General features: G+C 40.1%; 1 protein-coding gene and 1 pseudogene across 8 annotated transcripts in view; both read right to left on the minus strand.

The window, feature by feature from the left end:
* The window catches only part of PTPN3 (protein tyrosine phosphatase non-receptor type 3), a 291839-nt gene that overhangs the window by 235661 nt on the left and 38044 nt on the right, over window positions 1–18134 (minus strand). Inside the window, exon 1 of one of the 8 annotated variants that reach the window (XM_074208219.1) lies at window positions 5908–6007. The exons of 4 other annotated variants lie outside the window; for them this stretch is intronic. The gene's annotated coding sequence lies outside the window, so the exon portion shown is untranslated. Of the gene's footprint in view, window positions 1–1645; window positions 3912–3933; window positions 5429–5907; window positions 6008–18134 lie in introns of those variants that run through there. 3 more of the 8 variants (XM_074208229.1, XM_074208225.1, XM_074208227.1) reach the window with 3 other exon arrangements.
* LOC141503088 (calmodulin-1-like) overlaps window positions 1–18134 on the minus strand; it is an 87722-nt pseudogene that overhangs the window by 56697 nt on the left and 12891 nt on the right.

Here is an 18134-nt window from a genome sequence, read left to right on the forward strand (position 1 = left end):
GAAAGACCTGAATGAATTGATTCTGAGTCAAATGAGAAGAACCAGAAGAACATTATACACACTAAGAACATGGGATGATGATCAATTGTGATAGATTATTCATTTCAGCAGTACAATAATCAAAGACAATCCTGAAAGACTTGTGATGGAAAATACCATCTATATCCAGAGTAGGAACTGTGGAGTTTAAATGAAAATCAAAGTTTACTATCCTCAATTTTTAAGTCCCGTATATTAAGTCTTTTTTTCTAAATTTGTTTGTTTCCATTTAGATTTGATTCTTCTTTCATAACATGCTCAATATGGATCTATGTTTAGCATGGGTATATGTGTAGAATCTATATTAAATAGATTTCAGGGGGGTTGAGGGGAAAATATAAAACTCAAAACCTTGCAAAAAATTGATTGGTGAAAACTACCATCGCATGTAGTTGGAAAAGCAAACAAATAAAATATTTAAGTTCAAAAACAATAAAAAGGAGTGGTAATTTTAAAAGGAAGGTAATTTAAAAAGGAGCAGAGGCAACTGGAGGGTGGAAAGATCAATCAGGAAAGGTCTCCTGAATAAGAGTCTAGAAGGAAGCTCCTGAATAAGAGTCTTGAAGGAAGCCAGGAAAACTAAGAGGAAAGTTGGAACAAGACAGAGAATGCAAGCCATATTCAGGAGCAGCCCAGGAACAGTTCAGAGATGGGAGAGGGAGTTTTTATATTTAAGGAATTCCAAGTAAGCCAGTCTAGTTGGAGCCAGTCTAGTTGAAGAGTAAGGTGAATTAGATAAGAAGTGGTCAGGTTTTGAAAAGTTTTCAATACCAAAGAGATTACTTTACATTTGATCCTGGAGGTAGCCTCCAACTCTTTTTTTTTTTAGGTAGGTTTTTTTTCAAGGCAACCAGGGGTTAAGTGGCTTTTGCCCAAGGCCACACAGCTAGGTAATTATTAAGTATCTGAGAACGGATTTGAACCCAGGTACTCCTGACTCCAGGACCAGTGTTTTATCCACTGCGCCACCTAGCCACCCCCGCCTCCAACTCTTGACTCAAAGCACAAACATGAATTCTTGAGGTGCCTTGGCTCCAGAATAAAAACTAAATGTAGAGGTCAGTGAAAGTGGGTTTGAATCCTGACTCTGCAGTGTGATCCTTGATAAAACACTGATTGTTTCTGGGCCTAAGTTTACTGTTCTATAAAGTTAGTGGGTTCTTATCAGATGATCTCCAAGATCCCTTCTTGTTCTACATTCCCTTCTCTTATAATGCAAACCAGTAACTCTATGAAGAAAACTCCTCCTTTATGGTTTGGAGACAATTACAAGATCTCTTTTAAGGCACGACCTATCCAGAGTCACCCTCCACATCCTACCCAATTAAATCAAAAAGGATACATTTGAGAGAACACACAAATTACCAACATCTAAATGAAAGAATGCCAAGGACACTGCCCTAGCCCAGGGTGTGCCTCAACTCTTGTTACTAAGAACTCTTGGCAAGTAAGCAAAAAAAAAAAAAAAAAACACCTCAACATAGGCCCAGAACTGTTCCCAGTTCTGATAAGAACACTGATCAGTAATGTATACATTCAGGAGGGAGGGAATGAGGCAATAGGGAAGAAGAAAGGAAGAAGAGTGAAAAAGTGGGTCTATACTCACATCCTGCTAAGAACTCTTGGAAGAAAAGGAAACAAGACAGATGGAATAAAAGACCAGCTTGACTGGACTGGGAGTTCAAATAAACTAACTAGCCAAAGGTCAGGTGTCAAGTATTTGGGAGCATGACTAGAGAGTCAAAGGACCAGCCCACAAAATGCATGTTCCAAAACCAAGAGACCAATCTTATAAATTGTTTTGTCTATGGCCCTCTAAATTTTTATCACTGGAGCCACTTTAGCATCCTCCACCTATGTGTTCAGCCCTACCCCAAACCTAAGAATCAATCATGTCCCTTTCCATGGGAAGGTAAGAGTTATGGAGTCCTAAGGTTATAGTACTTCTCATTGGTTCCTCATCAGGTTAATCTATTGCTGAAGTACCTTTGGGTACGTCCACCTCCTCAATAACTCTGTCTCTGGTCTGGCAAGTCAAGCTCCTAGAAGAAGGGACTCTCTTAACTTTGTTTCTCAGTTTCCCCCATGAAAAGTGAGAAGAGATGACATTACAGCAAAGGGAGGAAATTATGAAGGGGAAAACAGAAAGATTTGAAAACAAAAGACAAGTTATAAAGTGAAAATGATCCAGGGTGTTTTGGTTAGAAGATCACTAATAAAGTAACTTTGCCCCCTGTAATAAGTAACCTTGGCATTGGGATGCCAGGGTAGGGAGCAGAGCTGAGCAACTTCATTAGTTCCATTCTGAGATTGAACTGGCATGAAGACAACCCTTTTCAGACATTTGCCTTTAAAATATAAACTGGGTCCTCCAAAGGTTCCTGTGAGAGCCAGTGTATTCATTCTCTCTGTGAATCTCTGGAAGGTCTCAGTTTCTATAAAGCATAGCAAACACTCAAGTTTCTGGTCAGATCCCAGTTTAAGTGTCCTTATCTATTTCAGTAAGATGACATGCTCTAAAGCAGTCTCTAGAAAAGTATGTGGGAATCTTCCTCCTCTGTTACCTGTTGTTGAAATTTTCCTTGGCCTGCTTCCCCTTCAGCACCCTGTGGGCTGGCCACAGGTGCTCTCTTTGGTTTCTCCCTTCTCTGCTCACTGCAGCTAAACAGTGTATGATACTTTCTCACTGCAACACTGACTTCAATCATCTGAGAGGGAGAAACTATTCAGATTTTATTTTTTATACCTGTGGTAACCAAATAAAATGATAACCAAAAATATTTTATTTTGTTGGCTTTATAAAAGTTCTCTCACCCCCAAAATGTGAGCTTATTTGTTCACATTTCCAAATAAAGTGCCTGAAGCATAAATCATTATGTACCTGTATCCTGTCAAAACTAATTGTTTTGATTTTATATAACAAAACTTTTTACCTGTGTGAAAAATACATATATACAGTATGTATGCGTTTATAGATATATACAAATATATACATGTATGATATACATTTTAGTTCTTAACTTTTTTATGGTTTCTACTAAGCTTGATCTACTAAGCTTGTAATTATTGCTTTAAAATTTACCAAGTAAATAAAAATATATTGTATCAGAAAAAAATTGGAAGCTGATCCTGCACCAAAGGGAAAAAGAATTTAAACTTGAATATTATTGCATTAGAGGTGACAGATGAATTGATGAACCCTGGAGAACAAGAGATTAAATAGAAGGTCTAAAAATATACAATAAACACAGAATCATGAAGCAAATCACAAAAGGTTTGAACCCAGTCCAGTGGTGCAGAAAGAGAGTTACTCTGGAGTAAGAGAAGCCAGGCTCTATCATTTAATACCTGTGAAAAACATTTAATTTCTCTGGACCTCAGATTCTTAAACTGTAAAATTAGAGGGATAAACTAAATAATGTTTAAATTTCCTTCCCACAATAACTCTATGTTAATGATGCCTAAGTTCAATGGTTCAAAGCTGCAAAGAGTCCAATTTTACCTTAAAAAGAGGAACAATTTCCTAGAAATAGGAATGACCCAAAACTAGAATGAGTTACTGGATATGGTAGACCTCATGAAATCTCCAAAGAGAGGCTAGACGTCCATTTATCAGGTACATTGTAGAAGATATTTTGGTTTAGATAAAGAGTGAAGTAGATAACCTTTGAGGTCCCTTCTCACTCAGAGCCCAGGACTGAGAATTCATTCTTTTTTTCCCCCTTTATTTTTTAATGTTATTTTATTTTATTTTTTTCCAATTACATACAAAGACAGTTTTCAACATTCATCTTTTTATAAGTTTCTGAGTTCCACATTTTTCTACCTCCCTCCCTAAATTTAGAGATATGTGTAAAGATTTAAATGAACTGATGTAGATACTGTAGTACCTACCTCACAAGACTGACAATCAAGTGAAATAATGTGCATTAAGAATTCTGCATGACGCTGAGCGAGATGAGCAGAGCCAGAAAAACACTGCACACCCTAACAGCAACATGGAGGTGATGGTCAACCTTGATGGACTTGCTCATTCCATCAGTGTAACAACCAGGGACAATCTGGGGCTGTCTGCAATGGAGAATACCATCTGTATCCAGAGAAAGAACGTTTTAAGGACTATTACCTTTAATGGGGGGGGGGGGGGGGCTGATATCTTATAGTCTGATCTTGCTATCTCTTATACTTTATGTTTCTTCCTTAAGGAGATGATTTCTCTCTCATCACATTCAATTTGGATCAATGTATACCATGGAAACAATGTAAAGACTGGCAAATTGTCTTCTGTGGAGGGTGGGCGGAGGGAAGTAAGATTAGGGGAAACATTGTAAAACGCAAAATAAATAAAATCTTTTTTTATTTTTTGCAAAGCAATGGGGTTAAGTGGCTTGGGCCACACAGCTAGGTAATTATTAAGTGTCTGAGACTGCATTGGAACTCAGGTCCTCCTGATTGCAAGGCTGGTGCTCTATCCACTGTGCCAATCTTTTTTACAAAAAGTCTGCAAACCTTAAAACACAAGGTATACAAGTCAGTTTTGATGGATGATGAGGATATCCTGGAGCTGGGAGATCCAACTTCTAGATCTAGCTCTCTCACTGACTAGCTTCAAGACTAAGCAGGACTCATCTGTAAAATGGGGCAATTGGGTTAAATAATCTGTAAGATATTGTTCTGCTCCAAAATGTTAAGATTCTGAGAGATAACTTCCAAAATGAAGACTTACAGTCTTGGCCACTCTTCTGGACCCCATTTAGGGTTCCTTGGCAAGATATTAGAGTGATTTACTATTTCTTCTCTCGTTCACATAGATGAAGAAAGTGAAGCAAACAAGGTGACTTGCCCAGGATGACATAACTAGTAAGAGTCTGAGGCTGGATTTGAACTCAGCAAGATGAGTCTTCCTAGAGGCGGCTAGGTGGTGCAGTGGATAGAGCACCAGCCCTCGAGTCAGGAGGACCTGAGTTCAAATCCAGCCTCAGACACTTGATAATAATTACCTAGCTGTGTGGCCTTGCAAAAAAAAAATGAGTCTTCCCGATCTATCCCAGAGCCATCTAGCTTCCCCTAAAGAAGGCTCACTAATAGCCATAATGAGTATCTTCATCTATTGCCTAGGGTAGGATTTTAGGAGATAAAGTGAGGCCACCCTTTAACATCCCTAACTTCCCGAAATGCCCAAGAATGTTTCAATTATAAGTGACCACAAATACCATTTAAAAGCGGTGACTGGTAGGCGAGGTATTGTCATTCACCACCTCATCACAATTGGAAGTTTCCTTTCCTAATCCCTAAAAAAATTTGCACAACAAAAAAAGCCCTAGATTCCGGAAGGTGTAAGCTCCCAGAAGATCCCCTCAGTTGTCTCTCTAACTCCAACTCTCAGAAATCACCTTGTGTCTCTTAGCCTGGGGGGGGGGGGGGGGGGGGGGGGGTCCTGTTTTCACTTCCAAGCCAGCAGTAGAGTAAGAGACTGTCCCTGCCGCTTGAGGCCAGGCCCGGAGGAAGCGGTCCCGCAGGGGGGACACCCCCCCCCCCGCAGGTAAGCACCTGCAGACAAGCTCCCCCGGGGCGGAGCGCTGCGCCCCGGGCCCGGGTCCGGCCCGAGGCACGTGTCTGCGCGCACCCCCTCCCGCGGGGCGCCCCCGGGCGGAGGGGCCCGGCCCGGCCCCGGCCGCTCCACTTGCTCCGCTGACCCCGTCCCCGTCCCCCGAGGGCCCGCCCCCCCCCCCCCCCCCGTGCGCGCCGGCAGGTAAAGTTCGGGAGGGGGCGGGGCGGGGCGCGGCGCGGGGCCAGGCTGTCACCCGCCCCCGGCGCCCCGACACAGCTTCCCCACCGCGGGCGCCGGGCCCCGCCGCGCTCACTCACCTGGCCGTGCGGGAGCGGCGGGCCGCCCAGGCGGGGAGCGCGTCCCGGGAGCGCCCGAGCCTTCCTCCTCCCGGCCCGGACCTGCCCGCGCTGCTGAGCATGCTCAGTGCGGCCGCCGGCTCCGCGGCCCGCGGCGCGGCTCCCAGTCTTCGCCGCGGCCGCGGGGGGCGGGGCGGGGCGGGGCGCGGCGTGGGGAGGGCGGGGCCTCGGGGCCGGGCCGGGCCGCGCCGCCGCCTCCGCGCGCCTCCAAGCCCCCGCGGGACCCCCGCGGGGCCCGGCCCGGCCCGGCCCGGACCAGCGCACTCGGCGCACGGGCGACTCCCGGGGGCTCGGCGGGCCCCACTGGGCATGCCCGGACGCCGGCCGGCCGGGTCGGGGTCCGCAGGGGCAAGCCCGGAGCCGCGGGGGCCGCGGGGAGCCGCGTGGGCAGCGGGGGCCGCGGGGGCAGCGGGGCACCGAGGCTCCCGCCGGCCCCGCCCGCGGGCCCACCCGGGCCGGCTGTCTGTCCACACGGGACAGACTGTGTCCGTCTGTGTCTCTGTTGTGTGTGTCTGTCTGTGTACGTCGTATCTGTGTCTATGTGTGTGTGTCCGCCTGTGTCTGTGTCTCTGTGTTTGTTGTGTGTGTCTGTGTGTGTCTATCTGTGTCCATGTGTGTGTTTGTTGTGTGTGTCTGTCTGTGCCCATCTGTGTCGCTGTGTCTGTGTCCATCTGTGTCTCTGTGTTTGTTGTGTGTGTCTGTGTTTATTGTGTGTGTCTGTGTGTAGCCATCCGTGTCCGTGTGTGTGTTTGTTGTGTGTGTCTGTCTGTGCCCATCTGTGTCTCTGTATCTGTGTCCATCTGTGTCTCTGTTTTTGTTGTGTATGTCTGTCTGTGTCTCTGTGTGTGTCTCTGTGTCTATGTCCATCTGTGTCTCTGTTTGTTTTGTGTGTCTGTCCGTCTGTGTCTGTGTTTGTTGTGTGTCTGTCTGTGTCTCTGTGTCTGTGTCCATCTGTATCTCTGTGTTTGTTGTGTGTGTCTGTCCGTCTGTGTCTCTGTGTGTGCCCATGTCCATCTGTGTGTCTGTCTGTGTCTCTGTGTCTGTGTGTCTCTCAATGTCTGTTTCTGTGTGTGTCTGTTGTGTGTCTGTGTCTGACTGCATGTGTATCTATGTGTCTGTGTGTCTGTCTCTGTGTCTGCACATCTGTCTGTGTCTCTTTCTGTGTGTGCCTGTGTGTCTGTGTCTGCCTGTGTCTGTGTGTATCTGTGTCTGTCTGCCTGTGTGTCTGTGTGTGGTTTAACATCCATTATTCAGGTTACCCCTGTTCAGTTGTTTGTTTGGGTGTTTTAGTTTCTTTCAAACCTAATGGGGGGGGAAAAAGCTACTGATTAAACTTCAGGAGGTTCCTGTAGTAATGAATGAACACTTTCAATAGACTGGGAGTAAAATGTTGAGTTGGAAGGAAATGATGGAAATTGTATAAGTCTTCTCAACATGGATACTTTTTTAGCTGTAAAAAGCAAAATATTTGTCAAGGTAATAGTGCTAGTATATTAGATATTAATAATTAATATAATAATAATGATTAGCATTTACATATCACTTTAAGATTTGCAAAGGCTTTATAGATACCTCATTTTATCTTTACAATAAGCTTGAGAGGCAGGTACTATTATTATCATCATTTTACATAGGAGGAAACTGAGGTAGAGAGAAATGTTCAGTGTCTTGCCTAGGATCATAGAGCTAGTAAGTGTTGGAGCCTGAACTTGAACTCAAGTCCACCTGACTCCAAATCCAATGTCTCTAGAAAACATTGAGGTAAAGATATGACTGACTGCCATTTTTATTTTTTCCAAAGATATTATTTATTTTGAGTTTGACAATTTTTCCCCTAATCTTTCTTCCTTCCCCCTACCACACCCCCCACAGAAAGGAATTTGCCAGTCTATACATTGTTTCCATGGAATACATTGATCCAAATTGAATGTGATGAGAGAGAAATCATATCCTTAAGGAAGAAAAATAAAATATAAGAGATAGCAAGATCAGACAATAAGATATCAGGTTTTTTCCTAAATTAAAGGTAATAGTCCTTGGTCTTTGTTCAAACTCCACAATTCTTTCTCTGGATACAGATGGTATTCTCCATTAGCAAAGAGCCCCAAATTGTCCCTGATTGTTGCACTGATGGAATGAGCAAGTCCTTCAGGGTTGATCATCACCCCCATATTGCTGTTAGGGTGTACTGTGTTTTTCTGATTCTGCTCATCTCGCTCAGCATCAGTTCATGCAAATCCCTCCAGTCTTCCCTGAATTCCCATCCCTCCTGGCTTCTAATAGAACAAGTGTTCCATGACATACATATACCACAGTTTGCTAAGCCATTCCCCAATTGAAGGACATTTACTTGATTTCCAATTCTCTGCCACCACAAACAGGGCTGCTATGAATATTTTTGTGCAAGTGATGTTTCTACCCCTTTTCATCATCTCTTCAGGGTCCCAGCAGTGGTATTGCTGGATCAAAGGGGATGCACATTTTTGTTGCCCTTTGGGAATAATTCCAAATTGCTCTCCTGAAAGATTGGATGAGTTCACAACTCCACCAACAATGTATTAGTGTCCCAGATTTCCCACATCCCTTCCAACATTGATCATTGTCCTTTCTGGTCATATTGGCCAGTCTGAGAGGTGTGAGGTGGTACCTCAGAGAGGCTTTAATTTGCATTTCTCTAATACGTAATTATTTAGAGCAATTTTTCATATGACTATGGATTACTTTGATTTCCTCATCTGTAAATTACCTTTGCATATCCTTTGACCATCTGACTGTCATTTTTATTGAATAAAGACCTGAATACTGCTTGCCACTGGGTTAAGATCTGGGTCATCCAGGTTCACAATCTCAAAACCATCCTCAAGTTTTGTTAATTCTACCTCCCCAACATCTCACATTTCCATTCCCATTTCTGCTCCCATGGCAATCAATCATCATAGTTCAGGTCCTTATGACCTCTTTCTTAGACTTTTGTAATAGCCTTCTAAGTATTCTCTCTGCCTCCTTCCCCTGCTCAATAAATTCCAGTATTTCTCTATTACCTCAATAGAATAAAAGCCCCTTGAGAGCAGGGGCTGGATCACTTTTGTCCTAAAATGCTCAACATAGAGCACAGTTACTGACACATAATTGAGGTTTAATGAATGTCTGTGGCTCAATTCATTTGCCTTTAAGATCAAATACAAACCTCTGTTTAACATTTAAAGCCTTTTACACACTGACTTCAATCTACTGATTTATTATTCTGCCTTATATACTCTATAAACTATTCAAACTGACTTTCTGGCTATTCTCACAGGGGATACTCCATCTCCCCTCAGAATGCCTGCATAGGCTGCTTACCATGATCAGAATAGACTCCTTTCTCAATCTACTTGGTTAAATCAAAACTCAAAGCTCATGTATGCATATATATGTGTATTAGGTAAGTACAAATATGTAGATATCTGTGTATGCACATGTGAATATATATTGTATATATGCATGTGTATATATTGTGTGTTTATTGTGTAAATACAGATATATCCACAATACATATGCATACATACATTCTATATATAATCTATATTTCTACGTACATATGTTGTTTCTTTGCATAGGATGAAAATTTCTTGAGGCGAGAGACATTTCATTTTTGCCTGAATATCTCAAGCATCTAGCATAAGGTCTAACACATGGTAGATGCTTAATTAAATGTTCATTGATTGACTAGATGACTGACTTTTGGAATAGATTCCTAATCCTCCCTGTTTTTTTTTTAATACTTCCCTCTCTAATTCTTTCTCTAGGTGCCACATTGATATTCCTAAAGCCAGGTCTAACCATATTGCTCCTTTACTTAAGAGGTTCCTGTGTTTCTCTCTTACCACTAGGATAAAATAAAAACTCCTCTGTTTAGCTTTTTAACACTTTATACAATCTGCCTCCAGTCTGTTTTTCTAGCTACACACAACATTTCATATTCTGCCTCCATGCTTTTGCATGAACTAATATCTCTATGCTTGAAATGTTCTCCTTTTAACTCCCATCTCTTAAAGTCCTAAGAGTCATTCAAAGCTCAGTCCAAATGCTCCTCTACATGGGACCTTTCCTAATACCCCTCCAGTTGCTAGTACTTCTCTACCATCTTTATACTTACATGAACTAATGAAAAGTGAAGTGAATAGAACTAGGAGAACCTTGTATACAGAAACAGCAACATTGTATGATGATCAACTATAAAGGACTTAGCTTCTCCCAGTAATACAAAAATCTAAAACAATTCCAAAGGATTACTGATAAAAAAAAATGCTCTCCCCATCCAGAGAAGAACTAATGGACTCTGAATGAAGATCAAAGAATACTGCTATCACTTTTTTTTTATTGTGGTTTTTCCTTTTGGTCTATATCTTCTTTCATAACATGACTGATATGGAAATATTTGTACATAATTCCACATGAGAGAGAAGGAGGGAAAAAATTTGGAACTCAAACTTTTATGAAAATTAATGAATTGAAAAAATAAAATACCTTTGTATAATTTCTTACTTAATTTTCTAAATATATGCTGTTTCCTCTTAACAGAATATAAGTTTCCTGCTTTTTTGGTCTTTGTATCCCCAGCAACTGACACAGACCCTGAACATAGTGCTAATAAATGCTTGTTGAATGACTTTTAAGTGAATTCTATGATGTTTCCCTGGGATGAAAGACTTAACTTGCTAAGGTACCCATCCTCCATTATTATTTCTAATAAGGTTACTTCCTCCATTATTATTTATTCACTAGAAATGAGAATGCAGATGTGTTTCATTTTACAACAGCCAGTACACTTGTCAGGTATTATTTTGTTCTCGAATACAAATCAGATATTCAAAAATGTTCTAATTTGTTCTGTTTAATTTCTAATTTAAAAAAACTTTTCCTCTCAAATTAACCCACAGTAACAAAAACAAAATACAACAAAACATGGGTAACCTCATGCCTCCTTACATGTAGATCCCCAAGAAAATAACCACAGATTCAAGGAACTCTGTGGAGCAGTATTCATACAAATTCATAACTGACAAGCCCCCACCAATGAGTTTACTTTTACTAGCCAACTAGAGGGCAAATGAGTTCAAAACAAAATAGATTTATAAATAGCATAGCAAATAAAGTGACAAGAAAAGATCCTACCATATACACTTAGAGTAAGTTCTGCCACAAGTTACTCTATAACTAATGGGGAAAGACACATGTAGAAAACACTATGACTGTGGAACATACCTAGAATTCAGTTATGTATAATATTTAAAGATAATAATAATAATAATTAAACTATCATTTGTGTAACATTTTATGGTTTGCAAAACAATCTTCAAATATTATCCCATTTCATTCTCACAGCAATCCTGGGTAATAGGTACTTTTATTAATCCCATTTTACAGAAAGGAAACTGAGGAAGGATGGAGGGTAAGTGATTTATAGAGAGACACATTAACTAGTCAGTGCCTGTGATGGAGTTTGAACTCAGGCTTTTCTCATTCCAGGTCCAGAACTCTATCCACTGCCCTAAAGAATACATCCAAAAAGTCAAATAATAGGTAGAAGGAGGGTAAGCAGGGGACACATGTGACCAGTCTGTGTACCTCCTAAATTGCGGGGAAATTTAGGTGGAAACATTGTACAGCCTCCTGCTAAGCATTAATTCCACTGGGCATCATAATATCTTGGCTGGTCTTACAGTCACCAGGCTACTCTTTGCTACCATTTCCTAAGCTTTGAGAATAACTATTGATCGCTACTATAGAATGGTAGCTAGAAATGGCTCTGAATAAAGCAGGCTAATATTATTTTGGTACAAAGATGCTGTGACTATGATCCTCTGAGCTGGTCAGATAACCAAAAAATGCCAACAGAATTTCCCCAGGATAAGAGCAAGTGAATTAATTACCTGACCTTTGTTCTGGAGTTGATCTGTTTCCATGATCACAGATAACTATTTGACTGAAGGTTAGAAAATTATTCATTTAACAACTAGGTGGCACTGCTTTCAGTTGATATGAGCATTTTTCAACAAAAATGATTTGGCCATAAGAAGTTTATGTTCCTCCAAAGCACAAGCTGTATTAGTAGCAAGACCTCTATAATTCACAGAGAGAAGATTCAGCTCCCCAGTTCTATCTCTCTATAGCTGGCAGCATCAATTCACTTTCCAGGTGTGGAGTATAATGTTTTTACACAATCAAAATCAGACTTCAAATCCCTATCTCTGGTGAGACTCATTTCTTCCTTGAGTTTTCTATATTTTACCATACCCTAAAGACTTGACTTTGGCATAAAGTTCCCATAGGAATAATTAAAACATGATTGGATATTGTATACGTTTTTATTCTTTTTTTTTTTAGATTTTTGTAAGGCAAATGGGATTAAGTGGCTTGCCTAAGGCCACACAGCTAGGTAATTATTAAGTGTCTGAGGCCAGATTTGAACCCAGGTACTCCTGACTCCAGAGCCAGTGCTCTATCCACTGAGCCACCTAGCCACCCCAAGTTTTTATTCTTGACAGAGAATAAATAAAAGCAATAAATCATCACACCTTTTTTGTTCACTTGTTCCCCCAAACCTCTCCTAGCCAAGTTGTTTCCAAATGGCACACAGTTCTCTTTGAACCACAGGATTTTAGAAAATGCATGTTTTGGTTTCTTTGGTTATTATGCCCACTTCTGTAAATGGACAAAGGAACATAGATAATGCAATATGAACTGAAGTTGTTCTTTGCCTAGGGTGGACCAGTCTAGAAGACTCGGGAACTTGGGATCTGGGACTTCTCACAGCTCAGAGTTCAATATAAACTGAAACTCCTGAAGCTCAAGATAATCAATACCTTGTCATCAACAAGAACTTCTGACTTCTTAAATATCTCATGGTGGAGCAGGAATATGTATTTCACAGCTGGACCCTAGCATAAAGAGCCTGATTTCATTACAGCTTGTTGACTTGAATTTAAAAAAGGGTACCTCCCTCTGTTACCATGTATTTCATTTCCTGTCCTACCCTTCCTTTCTAATTCCCCAACATTTTTGGCTTTATGAGAGAGCCAGCTCAATGCATGGAGCTGTAGTCATCAGCATCAGAAGTACTTAACTCCTCCGTTATACTTGTAACTCCTATTTAACCCCCAGTTGTGAGCCTGAGTCCCCAAAACCTATTTTAGGGACTTTGCTCATAAAATTCTACAGAAGTTTGTATATAGCCAGGTGGGATTAAATCTTTCATTCTCCTGGTTGTTCTTTAATTGCCATACAAATGAAGTTAGGTCAAGAATAAAAAGAGCAGTAGAAACACCAAAGCTGAGTTCATTGTTATTGTACATTTCTGTTAGTAACAACAAAAAAAAAAAGTTAATCCTTTTAAATATTTACCTTTAACTTGCAAAGAATTGTACCTCTCTCTCCATTTCTGTAATTTACTGCTCAGGGATTTCAGGAGCTATCATGTTTTATTATTAAAAAAATAGAAGAAAGCAAATGAACCTTTACTAAGCGCCTATCAGATATGCACTAATTGCTTTCTTAATAGCATATCCTCATCATATCTACCTCTGATGTAAAAAAAATCAAACCAAAACTCCTAAGAGATCTTCCTGATGCTATTTTCTTCCTCTTTCTAGTCCATCTTCCACAGATTTCAAAATAATCTTTTTTAAATTTAATTTTATTATTTTCTCAAATTAACATGCATTATTTTTCTCTACCTCCTCAACCTCTAAGTCATCAAGAAAAGAAAAAAGAAAATATAACTCTTATCACAAGCATTTTCTTTTTTTGACCATGTCCAAAAAATGTATGTCTCATTTAAAACAAAATAATCTTTCTAATTCACATCTTGCCATGTCAAATTAAGTTAAAGATATCTCTTGAATAAAATGCAAAAGGCCTACAATGAAAGGTCTTCCAAGCCCGTTTTTAGACATATTTCACATCTTTTCTCATCACATACTCTTCATTCCAGACAAATTGAAACGCTAGCTCTTTGATGATCTCACCTTGAGTTGTCCTACCTCTACACACTAGGCCAGTCACCCTGCCAATGTAGACAACATCTGCAGAGAGGATTCATGCTGGAAGAATCCAGGCCGTTTTTATGGAAGCTGAGTGATCTTTCCCAGTACTGGTTAGACCAAGGTGCATGTCTATTATAAGGAGGAAGAAGTAGGCTTCCAAATTGCATGACCATGATCAAAAGCTGTGACTGGGAACTGTCTCACCTGAGAAAATATGGTTGTAGATTGAGTGAGACAAAGAACAGTCTTTCCCTGGGCACAGTGATACTAGAACAACCCAACACCTAGAGGGTCTAGCTCATGTCATCATAGAACATGATACTTGATCCTCCAACTACCAGTAGAAAGCAAAAAGATATGACAATGGAAGAAGTTGAAAGGACCATAGTGACAAGTCTAAGACCAAAAGAGGGTTCAAGGAAATTTTTACTACACAACAAAGACTGCTAAGCTAGAAAACAGTTTTAGGGAGGAAGAATACATCCTGAAAATTTCACCACCCTGGGGCAAAGTTGTGTGTGTGTGTGTGTGTGTGTGTGTGTGTGTGTGTATGTGTGTATGTCCTTTTCTTCTTCCTTATATTTCTTTAAGGTATAGTCATGATATTGTTATGAAAGGGTGTACATACTTTAGTGATCTTTTGAATATCGATATAAATTACTTTCCAGAATTACTAGCCCAATTTATAGCTCTACCAGCAGTGCATCAATGAGCCTGTTTTCCATAGCCTCTTTTCCTTTTTGGTTATTTTTGTCAATATGCTCAGTGTGAAGTGGAACCTCAGACTAGCTCAGTTCTCAAGCTCATCTCAATAGTGGATCAGATCTGGTAGATCCTTTGGAGATGACTGGTTCTATTGGTCCAGTCCCTGAGCAGCTCTTGGAAGATGCTAGTGTATTTCACAATAGAGACCTTATCTTACTAGTAGACTCAATTCAATTCAACATTTATTAAGCATTCCATTAATGCCAAGCATTGTGCTGGAAGCTAGAGATACAAACTCAGAAATTCATTAATCCCTGCCTTCAAAGGACTTGCTTTCCATTGAAAAAATATTTTGGTTGGTGGACTTCTAATGGAATAGGTTGTCAAATGCTTCCTATAACTTCTTCAGAGAATACCTAAAATTTGGTCAGTATGTAAAGCTCAGGAAGCAGTTTACATTTTCCTGTATTTGATTCAGACACGTATTTTAGCCCATCAAGGTAATTTTTTCCTCTAGATTTGTCTAATAGGTTAGATATTCCCTTCCTCCAAATTGAAAATTTGATAAGAATGCCATCAAGCAATCAAAAAATGTTTATTAAGTACCTACTGTTTGCCAGGTACTATCCTAAGTATTGTAAATATGAATGGGAAAAAATGAATCAGTCCTACCCACAAGGAACTTGCAGCTTTGGGCAGCTCTATTTGGAAGTTTTTCCTTAGGTAGAGAATACAACAAGTATATGTAGACACATATATGCATCCATATGTATTCACATAAATATAAGTAGATAAATACTAAATATGTACAAAGTAGTTATGATAGTTTGGGAGGGAAGGATATAATAGTTGGGGAGATCAGAAAAGCCTTTATGTAAAAGATGTTTGAGCTATAGCTTAAAAATGGAATGTTTAAAAGGAAGAGATAAGGAAGAAGTGTTTCTAAGCATGTAGGATGGTTGGAGCAAAGACTCACTGATGAGAAATGGAGAATTGTGTGAAAAGAACAGAGAGAAGGACAGTTGGCCTAAATTACAGAGAAAAGGAGGGAGAGTAATGCCCTATGAGGTTGAAAAGTTAGGCTAAGGCCAGAATGTAAAGAGTTTCAAAAGCTAAACAGAAGAATTTACATTTTATCTAAAATACAATGGGAAGCTATTAGTGTTATTTGAGTAAAGAATGGTCTGATTTTTACTTATATTGGCAGCAGCTTATAGGATGGACTTGAAGAAGGAAATGGTAAGCCACTCCATTATCTTTGCCAAGAAAACATCAAATGGGATCACAGAGTCAGACATAGCTGAAATGACTGAACAACTACATAAGATAGACTGAAGCAGTGAGAGAATTCAGGCTGGAAGATCAATTTAAGAGGCTTTTGCAATAATCTACACAAGAGGTTGATGAAGGCCTGAACAAAATAGTGGCTGTGTGATCAGAGAGAAAGGATAGGTTCTTTTCTCCCTTCTGTCCTATCTCTTCGACTTTGTTCTGGCTTTACCACAGGCCAAGCAAAGTCTTCTTCCTCTTCTTCATATAGTCCTTTTCTTCTAAGATACAACTCAAATACCATCTTCACCTTAAAGGTACTCATTCCCTCAATTGCTAAAGGCCCTCTTTTTCAAATTACCTTGTATTAAACTCTTTCTGGATAGAGATTATTCCTTTCTTTGTGTTTGTATCCTCAGCACTTAGTAGGTACTTAATAAATATTTATTGATTAATTGAGAGCAACCTGATTAAACATGCAGATTAGGGAGAAGACTAGCATATACACTGGATGATAAATTCAGGATATAAAAATATCTTGATAAACTATGTTTAGCACAAAAATATGTAATAAGGATAAATGTGAGGTTCCAAAAATCAATTTCATAAGTATTTCCAAGATGAAAGAGACATAAGTAGACAGTAGTTTTGATTGATAAAGGCCTTATGCTTTTAATGTACTATAGACCCTATAAATCTATATTTTACAAGCAGCCAAAAAAAAGCTATTGTGTTCTCTAGCTGTACTAGGAAAAGTATGATTTTTAGAAATAAGAAGATGATGTGTCGTTAATCTGCCCTTGTCAGAGCACATTTGGAATATTGTGTTCAATGCTAGGTATTTCAATTTTAAAAGTACACTTAAACTGGAAACATTCAAAGGAGGGCTTCTGGAGATGATGAAGGCCCTTGAATCTAAACCTGATGACACCTGGCTAAAGGGAATGAGGATGCTGAATCCTATCAGAGGAAACATGGTTGCTTTCTTCAGTACTTTAAAGGGTACTATTTGGATGAGGGATTAGTGTTCTATTTGACCTGGAAATCAGAATTAGAAGCAATAGGAGGGAGGTTACAAAGAGGCAAAATTATTCTCTGCCTAAGGAAAAACTTCCAAATAGAGATGCCCCAAGTGGAATGGATTTGCATCAGAAGGTAGCAAATTGTCTCTCACTAGAGGTCTTTAAGCAAATGTTGGATGACCATTTTTAGTAGATATGGGTTAGATTAAATGGGAATTGATGTCTATTCCAATTCTAAAATTCTGTGATTCAGTGCATCCAGGAACATTTGCAATCTATCTAGAGAATTTTGGGGTTGACCCTAAAGAGAAGTCTAGCTAGGCCAGAAGCTAGAAAATCTTTTCCAAGACTACCCTCGCACCCAGTCACCCTGAAGCAGTTCCCTAATCAAGCTATCCTGTCACAGGGTGGTATTCTGGGACTGGATCTCTGAAAGTTGCTATTTCAGGATGCTTACGATGACTTTTATTCTCCTATAGTTGAGAATGGAGGAACTCACCCCTACAGAGCAATAGGATGACATTTATGCATAGAACCAACTCTTGGATGGTGCCTGGATTAGAAGTTGAAGAGAATGGTGATTTGGATAGGTCCACAGTACTAACTGGACACCAACTTTGGGGGACATCTAGCACGAATGCAAGTTGTATACCATGCAACAAACTAATAAGCAGGAGCTTATGTGAAAAGAGTCAGAGCCCAGAACCCATGTTGGAGGCAGAAGCACAGTTAAATAAAAAATTCACAAGGGGGTTGGCACAAAGTAAGAACCAGTTTTTGGTTGCTAAGAGGTGCTACGAGGAGATCTTAAGTTCTAATTAACACATTTAAAAAGCTGCACCACAGCTAGATGGTGCAGTGGATTCAGCACCAGCCCTGGAGTCAGGAGGATCTGAGTTCAAATATGACCTCAGACACTTAATAATTACCTAGCTGTGTGACCTTAGACAAGTCACTTAACCCCATTGCCTTAAATAACAAGGAAAAAAAGTTGCACCAGTGCCTACAAGTTTTAGGCAGGTAGATAAGAGAGTAGATAGAGCACTGACCCAGGAAACAGGAAAGCCTGAGTTCAAATATGATCCCATTTATTAGCTATAAGTCACTTCACCTGTCTGCCTCAGTTTCCTCCTTTGTAAAATAGGGACAATGATAATAGTACCTC

Source organism: Macrotis lagotis, chromosome X, assembly GCF_037893015.1.
Source record: "Macrotis lagotis isolate mMagLag1 chromosome X, bilby.v1.9.chrom.fasta, whole genome shotgun sequence".
Classification (NCBI taxonomy): domain Eukaryota; kingdom Metazoa; phylum Chordata; class Mammalia; order Peramelemorphia; family Peramelidae; genus Macrotis; species Macrotis lagotis.